The sequence below is a fragment of the Aotus nancymaae genome, unplaced genomic scaffold (assembly GCF_030222135.1).
Source record: "Aotus nancymaae isolate 86718 unplaced genomic scaffold, 86718_ANA_hifiasm-v0.15.2.pri h1tg000040l, whole genome shotgun sequence".
Lineage (NCBI taxonomy): Eukaryota > Metazoa > Chordata > Mammalia > Primates > Aotidae > Aotus > Aotus nancymaae.
In genome coordinates, this window is record NW_026988454.1 from 25,636,351 (window position 1) to 25,656,882 (window position 20,532).

Consider the following 20,532-nt stretch of genomic DNA (forward strand, 5'->3'; position numbering starts at 1 on the left):
CAATGGCAACCAGGAATAGGCTTATAATAAGCCAAGCCTAATGAGATGGTCCTATTTAGATGGGGGTAGCCTGACCCAGTCATGTGTCCCTTCCTGGTGTGGTGAATGTTCTGATCCTTCACCATTTCTCTGCTGCTGGTAATATTGGCTACAGACAGTGTTCAACTATGTCACTCACAGAGCATAGCCCTCCAATGCAGGAAAATGTTTCAGCCAGCTTATGGCCCTTCCCAGATGTTAAAGCATAAACAGTAACTGGCTGATGTGGTGTTAAAGGGCCTTCTCCCATCTCAATTCAGAACAACACTCAGAGTTCATTCCAGTTTCAGGGCTGCCCTTGGCATTGCCTAAGACTTCAGTTACAATGACACTGCAGGTGTTTCTTTCTCTGTTCAGTCTTACCTTCTTCATTTCTTCATGCAGGTGACTCCTGAGAATACTTTTCTTTCTTTCTTTTTTTTTTTTTTGAAGGAAAAAAAGGAAGAAAGAAAGAGAGAAAGAAAAAAAAAGAATGAAGAAGAGGAAGAAAAAGGAAAAGAAAGAGGGAGAGAGAACGGGAGTATTGCTTTATTGCCCAGGCTAGAATGCAGTCTAAAAATGGGAATTGAAAACCTCTTTTATGCCAATAATTGTGCTTAACAATGGAGACAGGAAGGAATAAGGGAAGAATATAACAAACAAGCAGCCAACCAATATTTCATTTAAACCTATGAAATGCTATGCAATTATTGAGGCGTGATTTACTTCCAATTATGTAGTCACTTTTGGAATAGGTGTGATATGGTACTGATAAGAATGTATGTTTTGTGTATTTGAAGTGGAGAGTTCTATAAATGTTTATTAAGTTTACTTGTTCCGGGTCTGAGTTCAAGTTCTGGATATCCTTGTTAATTTTCTATCTCGTTGATCAGTCTAATATTGACAATGTGATGTTACAGTCTCCCACTATTGTTGTGTGGGAGGCTAAGTCTCTTTATAAGTCATTAAGAACTTGTCTTATGTATCTGGGTGCTCCTGTATTGGGTACGTGTATATTTAGGATCGTTAGCTCTTCTTGTTACATTGATCCTTTTACCATTATGTAATGTCCTTCTTTGCCTCTTTTGATCTTTGTTGCTTTAAAGTCTATTTTATCAGAGGTGAGAATTGCAACTCCTGCTTTTTATTTATTTATTTATGTTTGCTCTCCGTTTGGTTGGTAAATCTTCCTCTGTCCCTTTGTTTTGAGTCTTTGTGTATCGTTGCATGTGAGATGGGTCTGGATACAGCATACCGATGGGTTTTGGCTTTTTATCCAGTTAATAATATGTATGAGTTTAATACTGCCATTTGATGCTAGCTGGATATATTTTTGGAAAGGCTGATACTGGTTGCTCCTTTATATGTATAGTGCTTCTTTCAGAAGCTCCTGCAAAGCAGGCCTGGTGATGGTGAAATCTCTAAGTACTTGCTTGTTTGCAAAAGATTTTATTTTTCCTTCGCTTGTGAAGCTCAGTTTGGCTGGTTATGAAATTCTGGGTTGAAAGTTCTTTTCTTTAAGGGTGTTGAATATTGGCCCCCACTCTTTTCTGGCTTGTAGGGTTTCTGCTGAGAGATCTGTTGTAAGTCTGATAGGCTTCCCTTTGTGGGTAACCTGACCTTTCTCTCTGGCTGCCCTTAGTATTTTCTCCTTCATTTCAACCCTAATGAATCTGACGATTATGTGCCTTGGGGTTGGTCTTCTTGAGGAATATCTTTGTGGTGTTCTCTGTATTACCTGGAGTTGAATATTGTCCTGTCTTACTAGGTTGGGAAAGTTTTCCTGAATAATCTCCTGAAGAGTATTTTCCAACTTGGATTCATTCTCTTTGTCACATTCAGGTACACCTATCAAACGTAGATTAGGTCTTTTCACATAATCCCATATTTCTTGGAGACTTTGCTCATTCTTTTTTATCCTTTTTTCTCTAATCTTGACTTCTTGTTTTATTTCATTAAGTTGGTCTTCGACCTCTGATATCCTTTCCTCTGCTTGATCAATTTGACTGTTAAAACTTGTGCATACTTCACGAAGTTCTCGTGTTGTGTTTTTCATTTCCATTAATTCACCTATATTCCTCTCCAAATTGTCTATTCTCATTAGCATTTCGTCAAACCTTTTTTCAAAGTTCTTAGTTTCTTTGCATTGGGTTAGAAGAAGTTCTTTTAATTCACAGAAGTTTCTTATCATCCACCTTCTGAAGCCTACTTCTATTAATGGAACGCACTCGTTCTCCATCAGGGCTTGTTCCATTACTGATGAGGAACTGTGATCCCCTGTAGAGGGAGAGGCATTCTGATTTTGGGTATTCTCAACCTTTTTACACTGGTTTCTTCCCATCATTGTAAATTTATCCACCTGTCTGTCGTCTTTGTGATTTCCAACTTTCAAATTAGGTTTCTGAGTGGACGTCCAACTTGTTGATTCCCAGTGCCGAAATCTGAGCAATCCACTGCGCCGGCCAAAACAGTGGTGTCAAGATCGATGGTGCTTTTCTGCCTGGGAATCGGCCAAAAGGGGACCCAGTCGCGCTCACTCTGCACCAAGAACTGCCGTGCTGAGGCACCAGCAAAACCGCCGTGCCGGCCACAAGAGTCGCGCTGGTGACCCATGGGGCTCCTCCACTGGGAATCTCCTGGTCCATGAGCAACAAAAATTTGTCTGAAAGTGTGGCGTCCTCTCGTTCTCTGCACTTTCACTGGGAGCTACAATCCTAAGCTGCTAGTGGTCAGCCATCTTGGATCTCTCTCTCCTGAGAGTACTTTTCAATAAACCTTCTGCAGAGAGCTTACCATCTTAGAATCTTTTCCTATGAACCTAATCTAAGATACTTGGGGAGCATGAATGTAAGACACACACAAATGAGAGAATGCTGTATTCTGACTGCCAACAATCTTCTACTCTCACCCTTCATGAGACTTGACATAGGCCAATTCGAAGTACTGGGATAAAAAGTTGTTGTGCAACTGCTAAGATGGTTTCTATGTCTTTCCTTCTATGGGTTTCTTAACCACAAACTTCTATTGCCTTAACAAGTTTGTAAATGTTTTATGTTTTTAAATTGAAAGACTTTTATAATACATATATTCCTAAATATATTTCATGCCTGCTGAGTAAGAGCTTAAAGAGAAAGAAAGGTTATAGAGAAAGAGTAGAAGGAGAGGCAACTAGCACAGTGCTTTCTGAAATCCAAAAAAGTGGTAGCTGTAGGCAACTTAGATGTCAGTCCTTCAGGTGTTACCAGCTAAAACTGAAGGGATATAAGTGTAATTCTTCAATTAACTGGTTCTTCCATTATGAGACAATCTGCATTATATAAACCTAACTTTTGGAGCTCTCATCTGAAGTAATCAAAAACTGTCATTAGCAAATTAGGAATGTGTGCACTAAGGCTGGCTATGTGTATGTGATGAATGCTCTTAGGAATGACCACTAATATGAGTGTATTAGAACTGGACTGTTAGCATATACCATTCAACATGCTCAGGTTTTTATGTTATTTTAGATCACTTTAATACCAATGGAGTTAATTAACATTATGGCACTAGAACTGGATCGAGTAGATTTATTGGTAGGAAGATTATACTCATCTTTCTGGAAAATACTGATTTTAAAATTTGCACATGCCCAGTTTTCTTTTCTGTTTTTTCTATACGTAGAGACGTATACATCTAATAATCAATGATTTCTGTGAAATTATTTGTAACAGGAGTCAAACTCAGAAAGCCCAGGTTTAATACTACTCCTTTTTCAGTGCTTATTTCTTATGTCATCCCAACTTTCATCAGTATAAATTCAATAAGTCATTTATCATTTTTCAATGTTGAATGTAATGAGAAATTGTAAATGCTTTTGTGGTGTGCTTTAGTGTGAGAAAAATTAATGATTGCTTGGTCTAGAAAAGCAGTATACTATAACTGCTTCTTAATTTTGGTATATACTGAATCATATTTTGTACTTTTTTTCATATTTGACATTATTGAAATACATAGCATTCGTTTAATTTGTGAAATACTTGTAGAATTGAACTTTGGTGCATATAATCAGTCTTATGTGCATAAACTCCAGATTAATTAATTAAAACCTCATGCTAAATTGCTGGACTATCATTAGAATTTCCGTTCCTTATTCCCTTTGTGACATGTTACCAGGGAAAATTCACTGCTTTGAATAATAATGAGCTTGAGACAAATATAGCTTTTGAAAGCTGATTAATGTCTTTCCCTGTTGTGAACACCTAATTTATAAGACACCTTTGCTCCCTTTTGTAAGGAAAACTTAATGTCCATTATTCCTTGAATTTCTACTTATTAAGTATTGGGGTGTGCTAATTTATATTTAAAATATTAATATAGATCTAGGGGTGCAGATCTATTGGAGCTGGTAAAATATGAAACTATATGTGAGAGTCTTTTTATATTAATTATTATATTAATATGCTGCAAACTACAATTATTTGAGTTTGTGGAGTCATATGAACCAAAACTATTAAATCCATTACATATTCTCTGGTAGTTTCAAAAGAAGTTATTTCTCTAGCTCTATATATTAGGGCTATATACTTTTCAGGGTGTAGTGAAAGCTTCTGTAAATGTCTTGGTGACCATTAGTGACCTTATCCTCATAAGCATTTTTGCACACACAAATAAATGGAAGCCAGTCCTACTATTTATGTTATTGGGATGGGAATGGAAACAATTTAAGACATGAGTTTAAGGTGCTACAAGTTTTAATAACAGTTTTTATCTATAAAATAAATTTTGGATTTCTTAACATTTTTGGTGAGGTGGCAGGTTTCTAATAATGTTAATCGTGATCATGCTAGTGGAAGTTAATAGCTGGTGAAAAGTAATTATGCTAATGACAATGATAATAATTATGGATTATTTGTTTAACAGTGAATAAAATTTACAGTAATAATAAGCTGAAAGATGATTTATACTAATAAATCAGCAAAAATTTATAACAAATTTTAACAGAAGCATGAATAGGTAAGACATAAAAAATAATGTGCCTAAATAACGCCTGACTAAAAATTGCTTATCAGTTGTCAAATGATACAAAAAGATCCTGACAAAAAGGAAGACCCTGCTGGAATGAATTCCCCAAAGTTAGTAGACAGAAACACTTGGAATTGAATGGTATTAGAGATATGACACAGGGGACTTCTCTTGATTGTCAAGATTCCAGAACTCAAAAGCATCAGTAGCCTTGTGGGGTTTCAATACTACTATTTAGTAGATGTATGGTCCTAGTAATTTATCCTTGAGTTCTTCCTAAAAGGCTCTGAAGATAGAAGCCCTTGGGGGCCATTATATGTTTCCAAATAAGATGTTAATAACTCTACATAATCTCTTAGAGGCAAACATTCTATATACTGCATCCTATAGTAACTACAGGCTGAAAAGGTATTTTTGTGTTGATGTGGGTATATGTGTTTGGGTATCTTTTTGGGAGACCAAGAGGGTGAAGAGAGGAATGGGTATTGTATTAGTCTGTTTTCATCCTGCTGATAAAGACATACCTGAGACTGGGCACAAAATAAAGATGTTTAATTGGACTTACAGTTGCACATGGCTAGGGAGGCCTCACGATCATGGTGGAAGGCAAGAAGGAGCAAGTCACATCTTGCGTGGATGGCAGCAGACAAAAAAGGAGAGCTTGTGTAGGGAAACTCCTGTTTTTAAAACCATCAGATCTCATGAGACTCCTTTACCATCAGAGAACAGTGCAGGAAAGACTGGCCCCCATAATTCAACCACTTCCCACTTGGGAATTGTGGGAATTACAATTCGAGATGAGATTTTGGGTGGGGTCATAGCCAAAGCATATCAGGTATTAAAGTTCATTCTTTGATTGAACTCTTGAAATCATAATTCAAAGTAAAGTAATTATTTTTCACAACCATTATCAAATTCCAAAACATTTTAGTGTTTAAATTTGGTGACCACAGGAGCAAACATTAAATCTAAGAACTGAAAAACAACTATTGTTCACAGGAAGAAAGAATAATACTTGCATGTCTAGTGATAGAGTACCCCTCTTCTCCATTTCCATTTCTTCTGCACTAGCATAGTTCAGGTCTAGTCTTAATAGTTTCTCCATTGTCTTCTTATCGTCATACTACCTTCTCAAAAACATCTACTCCCAACACCAGAGTAATCATCCTATGTTTGGCCTTGTTGTTTCCTTCCTGTATCCCCACAGCTTCATGACCACATACCTTAACTCAGCATTCTGAGTGTTCCACAAGTTGGCCTTTCAAGTCTGATCTCTTATCTTGCTAGAAATTCTGTGTTTCAGCCAGTCCTAACTCCTATACCTCAAATATGCCTCATTTTTTTTTTCTCCATGTGGATCCTTTGCAGGTTCTGAAAATATTCTATTTTACCCTACCACTCTACTCTCCATCTTCCTCATTAAAATTCTATTCTTTTTTTTTTTTTTTTTGGAGACAGAGTCTCACTCTTGTTGCCCAGGTTGGAGTGCAATGGCACAATCTCGGCTCACGGCAACCTCCACCTCCCGGGTTCAAGCAGTTCTCCTGCCTCAGCCTCCTGAGTAGCTGGGATTACAGGCATGCACCATGATGCCTGGCTAATTTTGTATTTTTAGTAGAGACGGGGTTTCTCCATGTTGGTCAGGCTGTTCTTGAACTCCCAACCTCAAGTGATCCGCCTGCCTTGGCCTCCCAAAGTGCTGGGATTACAAGAGTGAGCCACCGCGCCCGGCCAATCCTATTCATCATTTAGGTTAAATTTAAATTTCTTATCTCCATGATCTTATTCCTGGTCAACTGAGTTAAAGCAAACTTTTTGAAATTTGAGAACATTTGACAACACACAGGCTAATATGAGGTCACTTGACATATTTGTATAAATTAGAAAAAACACTTGATTTGAGCAGAAAGTCCTGAAGGCACAGAGCTTGGTGAGCAAACAATCACTCTGAGTGAATTAGAAAAGAGTCTCTCTCAATCTTTGTAGATTTAGCTCCTTGCCAGTATGTATGACTTAGTGATTGGACATCTGCTAAGTTTAATTTTCTTTTCTGTCCCTATCTAGCTGGGTGGGCTTGAATATATTATTTTACTGCTCTAGATTTACTTTTGTCATCTGTAAAATGGGAATAATAATATGGTGTTCATATTGTTGCTATGAATATGACAAGAGATAATGAAGGTGAATTAGCAGCTTGATATCTGGCTCATAAACTCTAATAATTAAATTGCATTGACCATTACAACTTATGTGCTATGTTGCCACCTTTACTCTCAAGGCTCACATGTTTTTCTCCTTAAAGTTTCTGTATATTAAATATATTTATAGACACAAGTACATTTTTATTTTTATTTGACTGAAAGCTTTACTGATGTTCATTATCAAGTCAATACCTCATGTAAATATTAACAGGACCACATTTCTTGAACCTGATGTTATTTTCCTCTGCTGTTGACATCAGCTAGACACATGCAGACATGAAATATATATGAGGAATATAGGAGTCTCATATTAATGCCCTAACTTTGATTTAGAGTTATGACAGGTTTTGAGAAAGACATTTATTAGCATGATCCATCATTCTCATTCAATTACTGAAAAAATTTTCTATTTCCTGAAAGAAAATTTGTGAAAAAATATTAGATTACCAACCACAAAAATGTCAAAACCACCTAGTTATCTAAAAAAAATGAAAAGAAAAAAAGGTGATAGAGATGATTATCTTACACAATAGCAAAGAAAAAGGCATTAGCCTTGACCTATGGAGATTGCCTTCAAGGCATAAAGGTAATTTATTTTTCCAACCTGGGCTCATTCAAATCCTCTTTTATGGCAATATTGCTGCAGGTTATATGCAGTGGGCCAAATTCATATCAGTCTTTTAACCTCTCCAGAACACTTCACAACTGCATGTATATATAGACTTTGAGTGGCGCTTTTCCTGTTTTGTAATTGGGCTCTTTATGCTGAGAAACCCCCTGGGGGATCAGGAGAGATGGCCATGAAGATGCCATGTAGGGGGAATTGGGCAAAAGGATGATTTCTGTTACACATTAATGTATTTGCATGTGGGAAGGTGGGATTGACTTCAATATTTTGGCTACATTTATATTTACAAAATGTCAAAGCCTCCATGGGAAAATGTAACATTTCAGGTGGTTGTCTTTTATGTTTATGACAATCATTTAGAGGTTTACACATATTTAGATGCTTCCAAATTTGGTAGGGCTGCTTGATATTCTTGTATATTGTGGATAAGAAAGCATGCAAAGTGAGCATCATTTGATTCTTCAAAACTTGTGTTTTGAACCTGCACTATGTATATGGTGGAAAGAATAAATGTAATGAATGTATTTAATCAGATATATAGAATCGCTTCATTTTTATTTTATTTTTGATTATTTTATATTGTTTTATTATTTCAAACAAGACCTACAGACAGGTGATGAAAGAGTTAAAGCTTGTGAGAGGAGCATTTCTTGTATAGAATAAACCTATTTTATAAACCTCACCAACAGTCGAGTGTCAATAAACTTGATACTTAACCACATTAAGTTCCTCATGTGCTTCATACATCCTTTAGTAGTTTCAGCAAAATCAGAAGTTTGAATCATCAACTTTATTTTTATTAATAAAGTCTTCATATGCCACTGTCTGTGTGTATGATTCAATCCATTTTCAGAACTGAAAAATAAACATGACTTTAGGCTATAAAAGTAGCCTTTCTATTTTTATAGAAATGAGAAAACAATATATAAGGGATTCTAAATCATCTAATGTAGAAAATTCTCATCCTTTGAAAGTGCATTTTTCAGCTTTTCCAAATGCTAAGCTCAACTGAACCTAAAAGTAGTATCTAGCTTGTATCATAAATTTAGTTGTGGCATTTAAAAAATTTTTGAAAAAATTATAAAATGAAAATGCTATTGCATTATGGAATAATGCTTTACATTTTTAATGTTTTGTGATTTTCAAGGATTTTTCAAATGAATTTTTTGTATAATTTTTGTTATAACTTTATGATATGGGTAAGGCAGGTATGGCTTAATAATATTTGCTTTTGTCAATGTAAATCCTCTTTAATCAAATTGTCATATTTATATAAATGTAATTTATAACTAATTCTTTTTCTGACATATCATTCACTGCTCTGGTAACTGTATCTATATTTCAGTAGTGCTGATGAAAATAAAAAGCTGGAGACATAATCATTGTATTTTCATTATTTTGTTAACTTTGATTTGTTTTCTTTTGCATTTTCAGACAGTGATTTGTAACTGAGATTTACAAAATGTGACCAGCACTCAGTAGGTGGCGCTAACAAGACGTACAATATAAAATTGTCAAATCTATTGCCACAGAGGATTTATTACTGAGTTTAGTAATAAGGATGTTGGGAATAAAGGCAGGCTGATTGTACTGTCTCTCATTTGAGAAGTGCAGATGCCATATCAAATTATTTTAGAGATTTATTCAATCCATGCTTTATATTAATTTGAGCATAATGTTTATTGTTTCTTGTCTACTTCATATTTGGAAAAAAAAAAAAGCATCTTTTTCCACTGAAAACTGAGCCTAGTTGTTCACCTATATGAAGTGCTTTTCTGACATATGCTGCAAGAGGAGAAAAACTAGATCACATTGTGGTGATTCTGTTAAACCTGAAATGTGGAATTCAAATGAGAATCTTGGGAGCTACTAATTGCTTAGAAATTAGAATCCTGCTTATTTTTGAAAAATACCTAGCAGATTATTTACCAGTTTCCAATTCAGGCCAAGTCTTCCAAGTTGAAAAATTACTATTTTCTTTTTCATTTTGCCCATGCTGGTCTTGAACTCCCAGTCTCAAGCTATTCTCCCGACAGCCTCCCAAAATGTTGGGGTTACAGGTGTGACCCACTACACCCACCCAGAAAATTACTATTTTTTGAATTTGTTAAACATTTGGAATGAAAATCAGATGTACTATGGCAATTAAATACATATTTTGAATAAGCAAATGCTATTTAATTAGAAAGGGTTGAAGTATTTGCTTACCTTGTCAATTTAGGAATGAAGCTACAACGTGACATTCGCTTTTGTGTTGGGGAGTGCCCTGATGGTTCCTGAACAATTTATTTGGGAGCCATCTTACCAAGAAAGAAAGAGCTACATTTTAAATGGGAATTCAGAGGCGTTTACTTAGAGCCTACTAATGCATGTACTCTGGTCACCTTTCTACACAGATTAAATCAGCATTGACATTTCTGGTACCCTAAGTTTTTCGCTATTCAGTTTTCTTTCAATAAAACCAATCTGATCTCAATTCTATGTTTTAATTTGCATAAAATGATTTATTCACTTTTTAATAATCCTATTTGAAATTGGTGAATGGACAAAACTATTTTAAAGAAGTTTCCTCAAATGTGACTAAGGTTAAGGGACAAATAAATAAGTGACAAGCTAGTTTTATTTTTTTACAAGTAACATTAACAATTGGAAAATTCATAGAAATCACATTATTATTAAACCAAAACAACTTTTCTAGCTAGGAAATCATTTAATTTTGTCTGGGTTTTATCAACAAATCAAAAATTACGATTGTTGTATTCTTGCCCCTTGCTAATAGAAATGACCTCTTCTTGGCTACAGGTTTTGTTGTGTAGGGTGTTATAAACCTAAGGCTAAGTCTCAGTGATTTCAATGTACAAGACAGAAATTGTATCATTTTACAGAATCAGACTGAAATAGTTTCCCCATGGGTGGGCTCTTCTAAGATAAACAATCAACTTTTAAGTTGGATTTTCTGAGAAAAATTTAATTTACTATATTTCCTGTCTTCACAAATTCCACAGTTGTGTATGTCTTTTGTTTTTGTTTTTGTTTTTTGTTTTTTGTTTTTTGAGACAGTGTCACACTCTGTTGCCCAGGCAGGAGTGCATGGCACACTGCAACCTCTTCCTCCTAGGTTCAAGCAATTCTCCTGCCTCAGACTCTGGAGTAGTTGGGAATACAGGTGCGTGCCACCACTCCTGGCTAATTTTTGTGTTTTTAATAGAGATGGAGTTTTACCTTGCTGGCCAGGATAGTCTCAAGCTCCTGACCCCAAGTGATCCATCTGCCTTGGCCTCCTAAAGTGCTGGCATTACAGGTGTGAGCCACCATGCCCAGCCGGTATGTCTTATTTTGATCTATGTCTAATTGATTTTATTTTGATCAAAGCTATTAAAAAGACTGATGTAAACTATATTACCCATTTAGAAGCCTCCATAATTAGGGTGGTTCTGACAGATTTTTCTATAAATGAATTTGGCGGTTAACATGAAAAGCTGATGATCTGGGCAGGTCCTACTCCACCTCCTTCTTTCTTTCTTTTGTTAACGCTTTTGTTGACATATAATTCATATCACACGCCATTTAACCATTTAAAGGATACAGTTAAATAGTTTTTGTATTTTTTTTGGTACATTCACAGAGTGTGCAACTGTCACCATGGTAAGTTTTAAAATATATTATCACCCTCAAAAGAAAATCAACATCTGTAAGCATTTCCCCCCAACTCCCCGAGTCCTAGACAATCACTAATCTTTCTGTCTCTCTAGATTTGCCTCTTCTAACATTTTATATAAATTTCATGCACTCCATTTCATACAAATATAATCATACAATAGCGACCTTTCAAAATTAGCTTCTTCTGCTTAGCATAATACTCTCAAGATACATCCATGTTATTGCTTATTGATTCATTTTTAATGTCATGCAATATTCCATTCTATGAATTTAGCATATTTTATTTAATCCATTCATCAGTTGATTGGACTTTTGGGTTGTTTCTACTTTTGGACTATTATGAACAATTCTGTGATGATTTGTATATAGGTTTTGTGTAGACATATATTTTTAATTATATAGGGTATATACCTAGGAGTGAAATTGCTGGATAACATAGGAATTTTATGTTTAGTCTTTTGAGGAATGGCCAGACTGTTTTTCCAAGTGGCTGCACCACTTTAAATTTCTGCTAGCAATGTATAAGGGTTTGAATTTCTTTATATGCTTGCCAACACTTTTTTTGTGTCCATCTATTTGATTGTAACCATCTGTCTTAGTTCATTCAGGCTGCTATAACAAAATACCTTAAACTGAGTAACTTATCAACAAGAGCAATTTATTTTTCACAGTTCTGAAGTCTGAGAAGTCCAAGATCAAGGTGACTTGTGGTGTCTGGTGAAGGCTCATTTCTATACATGGTGCCATTTTACTCCATCCCTACATATGGGAAGGGGCAAATAAACTCTCTTGGGCCTCTTTATAGGGGCATCAATCCCATTCATAAGGTTTCTACCCTTACCTAATCACTTCTGAAAGACCCCATCTCTTAATACAATACCCTTAGGAATTAAGTTTCAGTGTATGAATTTTGAAGGAGTAACAAACATTCAGACCATAGCATTTCATCTCTGTAGTCATCCTAATGAGTGTGATGTGGTAATTCACTGTGAGTTTGATTTGCATTTCCATGATGAGTAATGATGTTGAGACTCTTTTCATGTGCTGATTGCCCGTGTGTGTGTGTGTGTGTGTATATATATATATATATATATATATTCTTTGGAGAAAATGTATTTCGTTCTGTTTCCAATGAATACCTGGGGTACATGAAGGAGATTAAAAAAGGCATCTTTTTATTACTTCTGACCTAATATTCTCAAGTCCTAGTGACTTTTGCAGGTGCTGACCATGGGTGCAAGAGTGGAAGGGAAATGTGGGGTCAGAGCCCCCACACAGAGTCCCCACTGGGGCACTGCTTAGTGGAACTGTGAGAAGGGGGCCACTGTCTTCCAGAGCCCAGATGGTAGATCCACTGACGCCTTGCACCATGTGCCTGGAAAAGCTGCAGATAGTCAATGCAAGCCATAAAAACACCCAGAGCAGGAGGCTGTACCCTGAAAACCACAGGGTTGGATCTGCCCAAGGCTGTGGGTACACACCTTATGCATCAGTGTGACCTGGATGTGAGACAGAGATTCAAAAGATCATTTTAGAACTTTAAGGTTTAATGATGGCCCTTTTGGATTTCGGACTTGCATGGGGCCTGTAGCCCCTTTGTTTTGGTCAATTTCTCCCATTTGGAAGAGTATTTATCTAATGCCTATAATTTCATTGTATCTAGGAAGTAACTAACTTGTTTTTGATTTTATAGGTTCATAGGAGAAAGGAACTTGCCTTGTCTCAAATGAGACCTTACTTTGGACTTAGACTTTTTGGTTAATGCTGGAATGAGCTAAGAATTTGGGGAATTGTTGGAAAGGCATGCTTGGTTTTGAAATGTGAGGACATGATATTTTGGAGGGCCTGGGGCAGGATGATATGGTGTGGCTGTGTCCCCACCCAAATCTCACCTTGAATTATAGTTCTCATAATCTCTGTGTGTTGTGGAAGGTACCTGGTGGGAGGTAATTGAATTGTGGGGGTGGTTACCCTCATGCTGTTGTTGTAATTGTGAGTGAGTTCTCATGAGATCTGATGGTTTTATAAGGGGCTTTCCCTCCTTTGCGCGACACTTCTCTCTCTTGCTGCCACATGAAGAAGGATGTGTTTGCTTCGTTTTTTTGCCGCGATTGTTAAGTTTCCTGAGCACCCCAGCCATGCACAACTGTGAGTCAATTAAACCTCTCTCCTTTATAAATTACCCAGTCTCAGGTATTTCTTTATAGCAGTGTGAGAACAGACCAGTACATAACCTTACTGGTGTTCCCTTTTCTGGAAAAAGTCATTTTTATCTTGGTGCTTTTATTATTTTATCATTGCCTGTGAATATTTTCACTTTGATATGTCTAGTTTAAGTTTCTTTGTTTTTGTCCTATTTGGAATTTATTGAGTTTCTTTGATGTGTGGATTAATGTTTTAAGTCAAATTTGGAAGGTTTTCAGTCATTACTTTTTTGAATAACTTTTGTGCTCATTACTCTTTGTCCTCTACTTCTGTTACTTTCATTATGCATATTTTGGTTTACTTAATTATGTTCTACATTTCTATGAGACTTTTTCTTTCTTTTCTTTTTTCCTTCTCTTCTCTTCAAAGTATATAATCTCTGTCAATCTATCCTTAATTTCACTGATTCTTCTGTCAGTTCAAATCTACTGCTGAGCACTCGAGTAAATGTTTCATTCCAAGTATTGTACTTTTAAACTGCAGAATTTCCATTTGTTTTTTAAAATAATTTTTATCTTTGTATTGATAGTCTCTATTTGTTGAGACATTGTCCTCATACCTTTCTTCAGTTCTTTATGGTGTTCTTTAGTTTTAAAAATATATTTACATTAAATGTTTTGAAGTCTTTTTCTGCTAAGTTTGACATTTGGATTCTCTCAAAGGCAGTTTGTGTTGTCTACTTTTTTCCTGTATAGGGGTCACACTTTTGGTTTCATTGTATGTTTCATATTTTTTTGTTGAAAACTAGATATTTTAGAAAATATGCTGTAGGAAATGTTTATATGGATCCCTTAACTTGTTGGATTTTCAGTAACAAGGTGTACTATTTCAATGATGTTTATTTTTTCCCACAATGTGCAGCCTCTGATGTCTCTGCTCAGAGGGTGAAGCCTTGGTTATGTGCATAGTCACCCTAGGATGAAGTGGTTTTAGCAATATTCTCTTTGATTCTTTCTTTCTCTGATTTCATTATCAATTTGTCTGCCACTGTAAGTATTACTTCCAGTTGTTAGCCTCCTTGAATTGCTGGCTGATTGCGTCATAGTTTTTAATAGTGCCTTGGGGGCTTTAATTGTTCCACAGTATAATCCAATTAAATTCAGCACCCTTTGCAAGACTGGTTTTTGAGGCCTTTCTTCGACATTTGTTTCAACCCTAGAAGGGCTCTTGTTAGCTATCTCTTTCTTTAATTCTCTCTGGCAAACATGTAGCTGGCTTATAATCTAGATTGCTCTTTTCATAGAACTACCAGCTTCCTCATAATTTCTTGTCACTTCCCCACACTGTTTCAAATAAAGTCAGTTCTCTTGGTGAGAGCTTTGGAGCTCTCTGCTTTTAGAACTTGCTCCTGCCCACCCTCTCACAAAATTTCTGATACAGTGATGGGAGCAGGGGCAATGACTTCTTTTCTCTGAGTGACACCACTGCTTTACAAATAGAGCCATGGGCTAGGGTGGTAGCCTCTAGTCTCCTTGACTTGTCTCTCCCAGCATGAAATATACCCCCTCAAATGAGTTGGTGTGAGGCTGATTAACGGTCTGCTGTACCTGCAGTAGAACTTTTGTCCTACTAGTGTGGTTTATGTATAGTTAAGAAAGCCCAAACCACTCAGCTGATTTAAGGAGAATGAGAATTGGTGGTGGCTGCCCCCTCACCCCAGGGGGATATTGTGGCACATAACTGGGGGTTGAGGGGAGAGAGAGTTCTGTGTTCTTGACTGAACACACATGAATAGAAGCTTCTGTCATGCTGAGCTGGGGTTGTGTGGAATAAAGAGAGTGGGTGGAGTCTCAAATGCCATAGACTTTGGCTGGTTTTAGTAGATATTATTGAAAAAATGTTTCTTCATTTGCTGTGTGTACTTTGGTTTGTAAAGCTATTTGTAAAGCTATTAAACTATTAAGCATGTTTATAATTTTCACCAGTTACAATTTTTTCACTGGGGATGTTTTCTGCCATTCCAGAAGTAGTTCTCTCACCCTGGACCACTTCTGCTTCTTTTTGTAATAGCATATCTAAAATCCCTGCTTAATTTAGAGTGCAACCTCCTTTCTAGCATTGGGTTATGTTGTTTTAACATTTTATTTTCATTTTAGAAAACCCATTTAGTTAAACTTCTTTATCAGACTAAGAAGCTTGCCACTGTTTGCCTTCCTTCTGCAATAGAATAGCCATCACATTCTTGCAAGAAACTTCTACCCTCTGAATGTCTCTTTATATTAGAGGCAAATTCTGTTTGCCATAATCTTCCTATGCTTGGTCCTATTTCCCCAAAATATCTCTTTGATCTGGTAATATGGTTTTGTTTTGTCTACCATATATATGCTTTATCCATTGTTAGCTAAATGCCTGGTGCAATTAGGAAACATTATGTTGTGTTTCTTAAGACAAATTTAGGTGGTAAGGGCTACCCCAATATACCTTTATCTGTGTGTGCCTGAGGGTCTTTCATAGGTCACCTGGGTTACAGGTGCTGTAATACCCAGTATGTGACTCCATTCGTGATTCCCACATTGTCACAGGGAATCACATGCTTCAGTATCTCTACATTTTGTTCTTAAAAAACAAAACAAGTTAATTGCTATGTTGTGAATGTTTGTGTTTCCCTCAAATTCATATGTTGAAACCTAATTCCCAGTATGATGGTGGGGAGCTCTGGGAGGTGATTAGGTTGTAAGGGCAGAACCCTCAGGGTAGAATCAGCTCCCTTATAAAAGAAGCCCAAGGAAGTTTGTTGGTTCCTTCCACCATGTGAAGATGTTGGAAGAAGGCATCATCTGGGAAGAATGACCTTTCACTAGATGGCAAATTTGTTGGTGACTTGACCTTAGACTTCTCAGCCTTCAGAGCTGTTAAATCGATTTTAGCCTAAAGTTGCCTCCTTACATATTTTTAAGTTTAGGTTTTAAGGTTTCTCTGTACATAGTGAATTATAATCTAACTGGAAGTGTCAACAGACAATTATCTACTCTTATGCCAATCACCAAGTTTTGGCCAGTCAAAAGGGAATAGTTGTTCAAATCATGTTCAAATACGGCAAACACTGAGCTGTAACCAATCTGCTGTTTCTTTTCTTTCTTTCTTTTTTTTTTTTTTTTGAGATGGAATTTTGCTCTTTTTTCCCAGGCTGGAGTGCAATGGTACAATCTCAGCTCACTGCAACCTCTGCTTCCTGGGTTCAAGTGATTCTCCTGCCTCAGCCTCCTGAGTAGATGGGATTACAGGTATGTGCCACCATGCCCAGCAAATTTTTGTATTTTTAGTAGAGATTTAGTAGAGATGGGGTTAATAGACCATGTTGGCCGGGCTGGTCTCAAACTCCTGACCTCAGGTGATCTGCCTGCCTTGGCCTCCCAAAGTGCAGGGATTACAGGCGTGAGCCACCACGCCCAGCCCAATTGCTGTTTTTATACCTTACTTTCATTTTCTGTGCATCACTTTCCTTTTTCTGTCTATAAAACTTCTTCCAACATGTGACTGCACTGGAGTCTCTCTGAGCCTTCTCTGGCTCAGGAAACTGTCTGATTCGTGAATTTTTCTTTGTTCTATTAAACTCTGTTAAATTTAATTTGGCTAAGGATTTTCTTTTAACAGATGGCATCAGAAGTGGGATCCAAAGTAGAGCTTTTAATGACCCCCTGAAATATTAAGTAATCAAGTGAGGTACCTGCTGGGCCCATTGTGTCCATTGCTCTCTCGGAGCAACTTGGGATCTTGGGATCGTGGTGGATTCTCTCTTGGGTTCCAAAGCTCCATGGATTTGTTTTGAACTCTCAAGTTAGTTTGAGCAAATTTCTGATCCAAACTGGATTTGGAAGTTCCAGTGGAGATTAGACTGGGTCCAAGATCAGATTGGTTCTGATAATTAACTGACTTGGATCCAGTTAGAAGCCTCTTATGTTTAACTGGGTCAGAAAGAAACTGGTAGTAAATGGCAATGTTGCAGGGGCTGTGAACTTCAGCTTTTGAAAATTTGCAGGGATTTTTGTGCTCTCTGTCTCCTTTGTTTCTTTGTTCTTGAACACTTAGGTGGGAAATCAATCATTGGCTAAGTTGATCAAGGGATCTGAGAGCCAAAGTCAGTATCTGAGGTACAAATAAGATCCTGAATTTCTGAACTGAGTATGTCCTGGCTTATACATGCTTAAGGATTAAGCTCCAGAAGCAGTAAAGGCTTACAGAAATGGCAAAATCTTACTAAAGATAATTTAATGTTACTGTGGGGGCTAGACATGTTGGCTCATGTAATCCCAGCACTATGGGAGGCTGAGGTGGGTGGATTGCTTTTGTCCAGGAGTTCAAGGCAAACCTGGGCAATGTGGCAAAACCCTGTTTCTATAAAAAATTCAAAAATTAGGTAGGCATGGTGGAACATGCCTGTATTCCCAGCTATTCAGGAAGGAGGCTGAGGCAGGAGGATCACTTGAGCTCAGGAGGCAGAAGTTGCAGTGAGCCGAGATTATGCCACTGCACTTTAGCCTGGGTGATAGAGTGAGACCCTGTCACAAAACAAAACAAACTAAAACAGAAAAAACTGTAGAAAATAATTTAAAAAATAAAGTTACAGAATGTTCCCAATGAACAACATTGCACTTAAAGAAGTGCATTTGAAGATGAGGGCTCCCAAATTAGTCTCATCTAGGAATGCCTATTGATAGGCAGAAGCTTCTAAAAAGATCTCAGCATTTTTAGTTGAAGACTCTTTATAAAGATAAATAAAAAGCTTAAGGGACTAATTGATAAGAAAAGTTAAATCTGCCAGCCTTTTGGCTTAGTTATTATTCTGCTCCAAGATGAAAAAAAGCTCTCCTAGATAAAGTGTCTATAAAATATAGCCCCTCAGTTAAACTAGGTTTGCCTCTTTTTCAGATCTATTCATGCTGAGTTCAGACAGAGTATACTTTGCCCTATTCCTTATGGGCTCTGCCCTGAACTCAGTAATTTTAGCTAAGAAACAGTAGCTAAGTTAACAAGAACACTTACAGACCTAAAATAAACCTTTGTGGAATTTAACTGGCAAGCTTTAAACTCTTTTGGAAAAGAAATTTACATCTACAAAGGAAGTCTCCATTTTTAAGATGTGTGTTGATATACCTTAGAAATTCTTACCATTGTTTTAAATTTACATCACAAGTTATACCTTTGTTTAAGGTGCTTTTCTGGCCATCTTGTCTTGACCGAACTTTTACTTGGGCACTGTATTTTTCTCTTAGTTTAAACAAATTATGATACAATATTTAGGGCTAAAATCTTAACTCTGTGCTTACAAAATATAATACTTTTTGTTTCTCCTAAGAGTTGTCTTTTTAGAAATACAAATTTGTAGTGTAGTTAACATTGCTTAAGGCAATGAAACAAGTAATTGAAAGATTGATCGTCTGAATCGGGAAAAGAAAAGCTATTTAAAAGCCAGCAAATGAAAATCCTTTATGAAAGCTGTAAGAATTGCTTCTCTGTGTTTGTATGTCTACATGTGTTATGTGTATGTGATAATATTTAGTAAATAAAGCTGCTTAAAATTTTTTTAGTAAAACAGGAATGATTTCAAAATTATCAGTTAGATATAATTAGAAAGTTGCTTGATTCGACTGTGAGTTTATGTTTTGGATTAGAGTCTCTGGATTTGGGGGTCTGGATAGGTAGACATGACAAGGTCTGGAGACAAATTCTCAGTACCCAGACTAGCAACTGCAAGCCAGAATCAAGCCCAATAGGGCCCCTTCATCCTTACTCTCCCCGTTTTGCCTACTGGCTGTTTTGGGAAGAAACAGAACATCCAGGTATAGTCTTCACAGCTCTGTCTTCTGTTCTGACCCTTCTATACCCAGGATGTAAATTCAGTACTCAGACAAGTCCTGATCTTCATAGCCCTGACCTTCCTGGGTGTCACATGGTAATCTGGGACCCAAGATTACTGGGGAAAATGCTAGAGTGTGTACTTGTGTTTACTTCCAAATTATTTTCAGTAATTTAAAATCTTAAAGTCATATTGTTAGATTAAGTAATAGATAATCATAAAATGTCTGAATCTTTTAAGTTAAAATACTGAAATATTGATTATTAAATGAGTTTAAGTCTATATACCTTGACATGCTATTTTTAAATGCTATAGAAAAGTTGTTAATAAACAATAATTTGAAGAACCATCCTTCTTAAAAAATTATAAAATGGGTTTTATCTACAAATAGTGATAGCAAACAGTTCAAAACTACTTTCTAGAGTTTTCATTATAAATTGGGGTTACTAAGAGTTAAAATTATAGTTAATATATGTAACTAAAACTACTATGTGAGAAAAACAATTCTGTATACAGAGTATATGAACAAAAGTATAAACAAAAATATGCTTTTAATGAGAAAGTTTATAAAGTCATTAAAATGTGTGCTTGTTTAAAAATTTTTTCTAGTTTGAAGTTACTTGCAGGTTCCAAATTGAAGAAGTAAAAAATTAGATAAATCTAGATGAATATAGAAAGTTAGAGAAAATGTAAAACAAAAGGCTTATGGAAACCTTGTGTGGTTAAAAGAAGACAGATTTGATTATTTACAGCGTTTTATTAAAATAAGCTTTTGCATTGCTAATACACAATATAAAACTAAAATTTGTTTTTCTCTTTTGAACAAAAATTTACATAGTATTAATCAGACACATTCAAATAGTTTTCCTCACTTTTTGAGTAAATTGTAAAAAGAGTAAAAAAGAGAGAGGAGAGAAGAGATAGATTCTGTCTCATACTGTCTTAGATCTTTTCCTTATTTGGAAAACAGCTTCTTTATTAAAGAGTACAGGTTTTTGATTTTGAAAAATCTTTTAATTATC

At 36.2% G+C, this 20,532-nt stretch overlaps 1 protein-coding gene across 2 annotated transcripts in view; it reads left to right on the plus strand.

The window, feature by feature from the left end:
- The window catches only part of NMBR (neuromedin B receptor), a 76,635-nt gene that overhangs the window by 28,237 nt on the left and 27,866 nt on the right, over positions 1-20,532 (plus strand). The window contains exon 2 of one of the 2 annotated variants that reach the window (XM_021670825.2): positions 16,840-16,937. The gene's annotated coding sequence lies outside the window, so the exon portion shown is untranslated. Of the gene's footprint in view, positions 1-16,839; positions 16,938-19,110; positions 19,152-20,532 lie in introns of those variants that run through there. The other variant, XM_021670826.2, reaches the window with a different exon arrangement.